The sequence below is a fragment of the Nestor notabilis genome, unplaced genomic scaffold, assembly GCF_000696875.1.
Source record: "Nestor notabilis isolate BGI_N333 unplaced genomic scaffold, ASM69687v1 scaffold7516, whole genome shotgun sequence".
Taxonomy (NCBI): Eukaryota; Metazoa; Chordata; class Aves; order Psittaciformes; family Psittacidae; genus Nestor; species Nestor notabilis.
Genome location: NW_009931420.1, coordinates 90,464 through 101,207, shown reverse-complemented (window position 1 = coordinate 101,207; position 10,744 = coordinate 90,464).

Here is a 10,744-nt window from a genome sequence, read left to right as displayed (position 1 = left end):
CCAGATTGGGGATGCCACATGGATTCGTCACTACGTTGCTGTCTCAACGATTAATTCTCAACATTTACGGAAAATGATCCAAAATGCGCAGTCACTCACCTAACAACGTCTCTCAGCCTCAAGATGTTTAGTCAGCTGCCATCCCAACCCAAGGGGACAGTCCCCGGCTGCAGACCCTCAGCTCCGAGGAGGACCGGCTGCAACCGGCGGGCTCCATTCCTCCCCTGGTCCAGATACAGTCCCTTCTTGGCTAAGGACCCCAAATTCCTCACTCTTAGCCCTACTGGAAGCCTTCATGGGCTTTTGTCAGGACTTTCGTCGATTCTTTAACAGGTCTTTGTCACATCTTTATGTGGTCTTTGTGAGGGCCATAGGCACATCCTCCTTCGAGGGGTCCCCAGCAGAATGGCACAGGAATTACTGTAATGATTTCCCATGTGGAACTCAAAACACTGACCTTTTTTGCAAAGCCTGTTAAGATCTAGTGATGCAAAGCACCCTCTGTCAGGTGAGTCTTGTTACCTTTATTACAACCCTCACTGATTTAAAAATCAGGGGCAGGTTATAACACTCGAGGATTTTTCCATTAGAATATATATAACCATTTCTTGCAGAACATTTGTGTATTTGACTCTTCACGCTGCGCATCCCCGCTCAGTGCACTGCCAGAACAGCATTTCCAGTGTTCCCGTGTTGCCGCTGTGTCCTGACCTCAGCGGGATGATCCCAGTGCGGCCTCAGCAAACTGCATGTTCCCTCCTCCGCTTTCTTTTTATGCCTGATGCTATCTTGTGTTATCTTAATTACATGCTTTAAGGATGCCTGCTGCACAGATCATTGATGGAGTTTGATGTTTGTTAATATCACATTGTGTTATGAAAATCTGGTACATTAAGACCTTGGTGTCTTTCCAAATTATTCCGAAGATATAAAAAACTTAATAAGCAACCCACTTTAACTAATACAGACTAATGGGTTGAGAAGGGAGAGCGTGAGTTTGGGAACACGTTGATTTGAGGGGTTGTAAGCAAATGATTTAAAAACCCCTTGATTGGGACTTGCTATCGAAGGTCAGGATTTAGTGTCAAAATTAGGGTTAGTACTGGTGGGGATAGTAGATACCAATCTGTGGTCAAATCAAGTCAACCTTCAGGCTTGTATTTAATTTTTCCCCAACCAGCAATTTGTCTTCAAATGCAAACACTTAGCAAAATCAGATGCAGATGGTTGTTTTTATCAAATGAATGCTGCTTTATCACTTTAAAAGCTTTTGGGTTTAGTCAAGTGAAGGAAGTGGGCAGCAATCCCTTGTTTTTGAAAGAAGAAGAGCATATGCTTTTTAATTTGAAATGTAGCACTAATAGCATTATCCACAGGGGGATAGGCTGTGCTATTGTGGCTTGTGGATAATGCATTTATGCTCAAATATCCTTTATTCCCTCCTGAGTGAAAGAATTTAACAGCATATTGTATTACCATGCCATGGAGAATATAGTTTACTCTAAAAGTGAATTTTTTGACAGTATTAACTCTTCTTATAACTCTGTGTTGAAAAAAAAACCCTTCAACCTATCATGAACAATGAAAAAGTACTGTCAGGGGGAGATCTGGAGATAATGCAGACAAGAGCCAGAGACAGCTTCGAAAATAGCTTTACTGACATATCCTTTCCTTGCATTTCTCAGTCTCTGCTCTCTCCTCCCCAGAACTTGGTGCTCATGCTACAATGGTGCCAAGCTGGGGGTGCAGCAACGTGGAGAGAAGCGGGCTTGAGACAAGCAAACTGAGTCCATTTGTGACTTCTTTTCGCAAACTCCTTTTCCCCAGGGCTGTAAGACAAATGGTTTAATAACCCAGAATGCTGTGCTCTTTGCTTCAGCAAAGTTGACTCTCTGCATTCAGCCTTATTCACAGGTATCTCCAACAACCTCCTGGGAAAATGCTGAACAAACGGAGATCACGGCTTGGAGGCCCAGGGCTGGCCCTGCATTGTTTGCTTTTTATTGTAAGGCTTATCTTGCTGTGTCATATGGTTAAAAACTGCAGCCTTGCCTCCAAGATAACAGTAGGAAGGCAACAAAAGCTTGCGCACATTTGTCTTCGGGTCAGTTTTATAAATGAATGTACTGATGCGTCCCTCAATGAAAATGCAAGGGAGAAACTACAAGAGAGAGCAAGAACAACTCCTGACTTCTTTCCCATCATGTGCTTTTCTGGAAATGAAAAATCTGAACACTGCTCTCACACTCTCTCAGCAGAGAACTGGCTGCACTCCAAAAAGCGTGTGAAGTGCTGGGCTGGGTGCTTCCACTCTGAGACAGTGAGCATGGCCTTAGCTAGCCCGGTTGGAAGTACATTTGGAAATAAAACTAGGTCTTGTACTCAATTCCCACCTGCCCCAGGATCTTGGGATGTCCCAGTGGTGGCAAGGACAATAAGCCAAGCCTGACAGAGATTTCAGAAAGAGAATCAGGTGATTAAGGATGAGAGGCTCAGAGGAAAGAACGTGCCACAGCCTACAGGTTGCAATGTTCAAGTGGGATAGTAAAGGAGAGGGAAGCAGGTTTTGAAATCAAGCTGGACTCACCTACTACTTAGTAGCAGGAAACACAAAAATAATTCCTGCTTGTCCTAGTTTCAGCTGGGATAAAGTTAACCACAACACTGCTGGCTCCCGGGAGAATTCAGCAGAGGCCACAGTTTGAACCTGAGCTGACCCACTGATGGGCAGCAGTTACTTCAGAGCTGTTCCTGCAGCCCCACTTGCTGCAGCTCCACTTGCAGGATCACAGAACAACAGTGGTTTGGTATCCATCACAGTGCTTTACAGTGAAGCATGGTAATGTCTGTGTCTTCTTCAGCAAAGTGAAGATTAAATTTACCCAGCTGTAGCTATGTAACAGTTTAGATGTCTAAGCCAGTGATGTAGCCCTCCTCTACAGGCTGTGAGGAGAAAGGGAGGCATCTCCAGAGAATGAGTCACCTCTTCCTATGTGCAGTGTCTAAAGTGGGTGGAATGACTCATTCTCCCAAGGTAACAGCCTCTTTCCATGGCTTAAATGACTAGTTCCAACTGAAAGCCTAACTTTAGTGGCAGGAATAAACCATCTTCACTATTACCTGCATTTGTCTCAAGTTATTTTCAAAATGCAGAGCAAGGTGAGAAGCCTTCAAAGGACTATTTTGTGGTTTCATCTGGGATCTGCACTTCTTTGTCTTTCCAAAATGGTTTGCTCAAGTTTCTTGGAGCCAGAGAAACTAAAGCCTGTTGGAAACAAAGTCGCTTGACCCACCCCAGTCCACAGGCAGAAAAGTGTGGTAGAGTTTTGTTTTACTTAATGTTTCCTTCTTTCAATAATACTTCCAACAGTCATTAAGAACATTTCAGTTGTCTTCAATGGGCTTTTATCCAAGCCTGCGGAGAGAGCAATAGAGAGAATTCAGCTGCAGAGGCAAATCAACAGAGGGGAAAGGTAGTGACACGAGAGAGCTAAAAGACGTAATTGTGAGAGGGAAACAAAGAGAGGTGCTTTAAAGATTGAGTAGTGGAGGAACACAGAGGCAATGCTCAGTGGAGAGGAGATCTGGGCAGGTGGAGAGGGACAAACTCGTACCCTTGAAATACGCATCTCTCCAGCGCTGCAACATCACTTCAATTTGAAAATGCCTAACTGCTCTTCAGTTTAATCACTGCTGCACTTTTGGGTATAAGATGAATAATTAAGCCTGGGAGTAGAATACAGGAAGTGTTAATAGGGCAGAAGGTACTGCAAAGTCCTTATAAAAAGCTGTGCTTGCAGTACGAAGTGGCTGCTGTTCTCTGTGTCCCCAATCACGAAGTGAGGAACATGAAAGTACTAAATTAAATGAAGTGCATCTATATCCATTGTGATGGACTTATTTCCCCCTGCATTTGATACTATTGCTTCCTAAATAATACCCCATCTCTAGCAGAGGATGAACAATGTAATTCTAAATTGTCCTTCCAAATCAAATCGGGACAGACATCCTGCACAGCTTGCCCTTCCATGCCTGCACCTGCAGATTCCCACAAGCAGTCTTCTCCCTTATGAAAGCTAATGTTTGAAGAAAGTATCTGGTGCCTTAAAAAGTCAGTTCAGTCTGAAGTGGCAGTGGTATGGAGTCCTTTCTCTTTGATGAGTTCAAGATTGCTTCCTGTTGCTGCCAGAAGATGAAAAATGAAGAAATAAATGCCCACTTCAAGCCATGAGAGGCAACAATTAAACAACACACAAGAAGACACGGGGCCAACTTCGTTGCCCAGGCACCTTACAGTGTTGCTCATGCATACGGCAAGAGAAGGCACAGCAAGGAAAAGCTTTAATGGGAATAAGAAGCAACTATTAACCTATGTACAAAGAAAGTTATTTCAGTTCGCTGCTCTGCCTATTGTTTTCCCCTCCATCTAAAGTGTCTCTTTTTCCCTGAGCACACTTCTCCCTCAGGCTGTGGACCACCAGGACAACAAAGCAGTAGCTCAAAAGAAAGCAGTTCACATCTGAATCACCCAAAATGTGTTCAGGGACAGTGGTCAAGGAGCGTTGTTCATTCCTGTGAGAGATCAGACTGAGTGTACACTAAACAGCACATGCAAAGCTCCTCTTTTAGGTCTTTGTTTTCTACATGCACCCAGTTAAATAGAGCTGTATAAACTAATCAGATTAGACTGGGAGGGAAAAAAGGCAGATTGTTATTTTTAAATACTTGGGAGATGTTTGGAAATGAGAGGTCATAAAGAGGGAGGTCAATAAATAGAAAGGAGGAAATTATTTTTAACCATTGCAGATAAGGTATTTTTAGAGCAATCACCTGAAAGCTCCCTGAACTCCACAGAATGATAAACACTGCTCACCACAGCTGCAGTAACGGGAGCTGAGCTGCAGCCTGGCTCAGCCCCATCTTCCTTTGCTTCTTTCAAGTGAGTTTTCAGTGTAATGATTTTGTTTTTTTCCTTTCTCTCCCACCTCCTGTCCTTACTGTTATCACTGAGGGTACCTCAGAGAGTCTGATCCTAAGGACATTTGAGGAGGTTTTAAGCTGTTGCTAAGTTGCCTCTATTTCCCCCACACACACCCTCTTTGCTTTGTTTTTCATCCTTTTCTTTTTGACTGGTGTTCTCTCACCTCCACGCTAAGCGGAGGAGATGAGATGAGCCCCTGAAGGCAGGCGTGTGTGAAAAGAAACCAGAGGCTGACTTCTAAAAGGGCTGGAGGACTTCAGGGTTGGGGGAATACACCTCTGGCTGAAACGTCATTGAGATGTGGGGCAGGGTGCAGGGATGCTGCCTGAGGAGCATTGCCCCCATCCATCAGAGTCCTGTGCAACAAATCTCCACACTGGAGACAGCGCACACAGGGAGAGCTGCCTGATGAGTCTGTGGTGGGAGGGAGAAACATCACCTAGGGTTTAATTTCACTTTTGGCTCTTTTTGCACGCTATCACACACAGCTTCAGCATCACACTGTCAGCAAGGAGACAGGAACAACACCTTCATTTTTCATAGTCTGGACAATGGTCAAGGCAAATTTAGGTGAAGGAAAACACCTTTAGATTGGGATGAACTTAGAACAGGCCTCCCACAGACATTCCCCACTGCTGCTGTAGACAAAAGCATGGGATGCACTGCCCATACCATTTGATCTCTACTCTTCTTAGAAAGAGGCAGATCTTCGAGGTGATTCAGCATAAATTAGGCTGTGCCAGAAGCTCTGAATCTAAACCACATGCTTTCAAAGGGAAGGGAAGATGTCCTAGTGTCTCCCTCAACCTGAATTAGCATTTTTCCCTCCTGAATGCCAAGCTTTTCAATGTGTACACTGACCTGGTTGCCATAGTTTGGGGAAAACAACTGTTTTGGAGCCATCTTCCTATCTGTTATCTTCAGTTGATTGTCTTACTGCATCTTCCCAGCCTCTGCCTTCATGGTTTTCCAGAGTGAGGGCAGTGAGAAGGGATTTTTCTTTCTTTCAAGGATCAAAGCAAAACATAGAAGATGCCAAATGATAAGTATTTGACTCTGAAACATGAGAAAGAAGAGGAAGAGCAGCATCAAGGGAATAAATCTTTGGGGATATCCTGCAGTCTGCATGTACATTTTGTATTGCTAAGATGGTTGTGGATGCTGTGTGTAAAGATGCGGGTTTTACAAGAAAATAGAATCAAGCAGAAGACCTCTGGGAAATCACAGAATATGTGTCCACTTTATGGTTTGTATAAAATTAAATGACTTTTTCTTCTTCTTAGAGATATTGATCCTTGTTCTTGTATTATTATTATTACTTCTTTTTTTTTCCCCACTCTTATTTGATTGTCCATATCCTGGCTTTCAGGTCCCTTGTTTGAATTGGTCCTATTTATGTGAAACAGGTTGATAACTCTCATCTCTTCTCTCTTTTGCTCTCAATAATTATAGGTCTCCTAGGAAAGCTGGCCTTCAGCAGAAATATTGTAAAGGGTTTGAAAGATTTTACTAGAAAAGATTTGGATCCTGCACAATTATCAGTTCTGAAAGGTGCTTTGCCCACCCTCCTCCAGTGGATGTGCTATTGATCATCTCACAAAAGGAAGGCATGTACTTAGAGAGAGAAAAGTTGAGGCATGGTTGTCTGTTCAACATCAATGACAAAATTGCATCTAATGTTCACCTCATTCACCTGAACTCCACTGGTCTGCACTAATTAAGGTGGAGCAAGCAGGGCTGGTTTAATAAAGAACACTGTAATTCAGCTTGTGCTGGCCAGTGATTGCAACAAGAGGAAAAACCCAATAACTGATTCAAAAGATGAGCTTTTATTAACAGAAATATCTGGGGCTTTTGTTCCCTGATTGTACAGCACACACTGTAAAACCCTGCCACTATCAATAGCTTAGATATAAGACTCAAAATACTTTCTCTCCCTTTTAAGTTGGATTCTAAGTGATAAAGTTGTACTTTGAAATATTGCAGATCATCATCATCATTCTGCCTTCTATTTGGAAAAAAAACCCCACTGTTCTACTTGACCACCTGTACCACTATCTTCCTCCAAGGTCCTATCAATCACCTTGGTCCCTCTAATTTAAACACTAGTGTAGTTTACATAGTATTTTGCTCCTGGGTCTATTTTAGATATCTATATATACACCAAGTTTGGTTGTCTCTGTCCAGGACAGTTCTTCACCACTATCAGAACAGACTTTACTCCTTCACATCACCACCAGTCATCCTCAAGACATGTCCTGCAGTAAGCAGCGTGTCCTCCGTGCCACACTGTGTGCAACACAACTCCTTTCCTACATCCACCACTTTGAAGTGAAAACACATACAGGCAAAATCATTTTCTGGGGCAGTAGGAACTCACACAAAGGGAAAAGCCAATTTGGGTGCTGTGTGATGTCTTCCCATCATGGCTGATGCCCTCCATAGAGCATTAGCCAGGGAAAACGTGATGGACACCAACTTTTGCAGACTGGCCTGATCATGAAGCAAACCCTTGCACCCCAGCCCTGTCTGGATCAGCACACTACAACCGTGTAGACAGGAGACAGGCTAATCAGGGATCACTCCTTCCTTCAAGGCCTCTCAGGAGCAGTAAGAAAGCTCAACGTGTCTACTTTTCACACCCCATTAGCCCAAATGTGATGAACTTCACTTCTCATAACCAGCTCTGCTGCTAGAGCTGATCTTTTTTTTTCCCCCAGCTGAACAGTTTTCTCTTACAGAAATGCAAATTCAGCAAAATATTTTTTTGTTGTTGACATTTTTAGTGGAAAATTATTGAAACACTTCATTTCCATTTTCGTATTTGGCCAGTTCTCTCTCACCTGGCGTGAAGTAATCAAAACCCAACCGAGAAGCCCTTGTCTCCTTCATTTACCAGAGTTTTCCTTCAGGAAGGCTGTCCTGAGATTTCTGAGCTGAAATGTGATGGGTTGTTGCCTTTCACCCTCAACTTTGAGAATGACACTTTCCATTTAAGTTTAGAACTTTCCTCCTCAGAATTAAAACGTTGCTCCACAAAGCTGCATTTCTAAGGAAGAACAGTGTCTTGCACCACCTGAATCATAGAAAGGATGATTTGACACAAGGCTTTTAAAGAATTAACAGTTGCCACAACAGGACTCCCTCTTATGCAGGCAAGGTGTTGTAGAGAGAAGTTGGTACAGGGAGCCCTGCGTGGTTTAAGCTTTTTATAGTGACAGATTTCTTTGCATAATGTATTTTGGGTGAAGCTTCAGGTTTATTTTATACTTAACTGGTGTCAGGAAAGTATCTATTAAGTCTTCAAAGAAAAAAAAGAAGGAAGGTTTTTTAATCAGCTTATTACAGCCTTCCATGTATAATAAAGCAGATATATGGCAGGAAACCTGGAATCCTGCAGGAGTCTGTTGTAAAGTGACAGATTCAGGTCAGTGCTGTTCATGAACAGCCAGATCGATATGCAATGCATAATGATGGGAGAAATGGCATTGTTGTTTTACAGGAGAGTACAGAAAGGTGGGATATGCCAGCTCTGTTAGAACAACTGGGTATCCTGGAGTTTCATAGTTTAAGATCTTTCCTCTGGCCAACACCTTATGTTTCAGAGAAATTTGGGCTATTCTACAACTGCTGAATAAAGCAGCCACACAGTAGAAGTGGTTTTGGCTCTTTAGTTCCCTTCATCCTGGCAACAAACCCTAAACTGCCCAGCTGACTCTTGATTCTGTATGCACAGACTATAAGACCACTGACATATGGGCTGGGTATGTCCTTTGCTTTGGCCCCAGACTAACTAAGTGACCATAGGCAACTCTTTCAACATCTATTTCTGTCCTCCTTTTTTTAAACCAATACTTTTTGGAGCATGTGTTTCTCACATCCATGCAATCTACTTGACTTTTATTCTATTTCTTGTTCTAAATTTGCTTGGTTTTCGTTAACTGGATCCTGTAATAAATGCACAAGTAATGCTGACCTGCGGGAAACTCTGCTCACACTATAAAGAATATTAGAGAGGTAAAAACACAATTTGTAAATGGGAAGAGATGCAGAGTGGCAAAAGCAATGGCTTCTGTTCAGCATTTCCTGGGAAGAGAGGGCAGAAGAAAACCACCCTAAAGCCATATGAACTGGTCCATCTTTATGGAACTGACCCTTGAAAACCCACTGGGAACTTTAACTGCTGCCACATGCATCTACCACTTAATCAGTGTTCTGAGAAGTTTCTTGGCACCAAATCTCCTTTTTCTTATGTCTCAGCTACTCTGGGGTCTTGGTGCATGACTGAGGTCCCCCAGTGCTGCATCAGAGATACTAATTCTCATTAAGAAGCGATGAGATTTCAGTTCATTTGGACACACATTTTGCACTACACTGGCTGCTCCGGGATGCAATGTAAGTGTTCATCTTGGTCTAAGCGGCTCTGTGTATGCTCCATCACAGCTGCCTGGGCTTGCTGAACCCAGCCCAGCTACTGAGATTAAAAAAGCAATTCAGGCTGGCAAGTTGGTTTTTGATCTTGGGACTCCTGGGCCTTCACAGCCCTGAGATCTGGGATTCCCCCAGAGCTTGACACACGTTTCCAGTTATTGAGAACTCTGAACTCGAGCCAGAAAAATATATGGGCATGATCTTAACTCATATGGTTTTGAACAGTCCCTTTGACTTTCATGCATCTGCCTGCATACATGCAGCCACTCAGTGCTGCAATCCATTGTGCTCCGCACCTTGCAGGACTGAGCCCTTCACTAATCCTTCTAAACCCAAGTCTATTGACTTTCAAAGCAACCCGCAAGGGTTTCTTATCTACATTCCCTGAGCAAGCTGCTTGCTTAGGCTGAGCCTTTTTGCATTAGTCTTCAACCAGAGTTGATTTTGAGCAATGAACATGATTAAATTTTCATATCAAGAAAGACTGAAAGCATGGAGATAGTTCCCAAGCATCCTCAAGTAAGTCAGGAGTGAACTCCCTTCATTATGTTGCTTGTAAAAACACAGGAAGATCAGAAGCAGTGCCTTTAAATCCAACCCAGCCAATATCCACATTTTGCCTTCTCATCGTGGAATGAATCTTAACAGAACTCTGAGTTCAAATGTCTTACAGAAGTTTAGAAACCAGATCTCAACAGTTAGATGCGTGGCATTTGTATAACATAATCCTGTCATCACGTTGCAGAGCAAGATTCAGTTCTAAACTACGCTGCAGCCCAACTCAGAGCGAGATGCTGCACGCTGTCAAGAAGCCTGCCCCAGGAAACAGGCTGAAATAAGGCTTCTCTTTGCACCAAAATCGGGCAAAGCCAGTACTTTCAGGCTTGACCTAAGCATTTGGGACGTCACAAGTCTGAAACAAAATCCACATCGTGGTAGCACATCATTCTGTATCTTTCTCAAGGTCACTATTAATGCATGTGAGAGTGGGACACGCAGACACCGGAAATTGTTAGTGGAAATAAAAGCATACCTGGAATAACCACTCCTGCCCTGTTGTCTCTCCTTCTCTTCATGCCATGGTCAGTCTAGAGGCAGAGTCAAGACAGACTCTGGTCCCAGCTTTATGCAAATTTTGTGATAGCAAGCCAGTATTTGTCCATCTTGGGCTTCCCTTTCTCACCTATAAAAATCAAGCTAGCCCTAAACTCCATATCTTCCATATCTATTTAGGTGACAAGCTTGTATTATTTCTATGTATAACAAGGACCAAACACAGTGAAACTTGGATTGTAATCAAGACCTTAAAATATCGATTAATAAATCAATTAA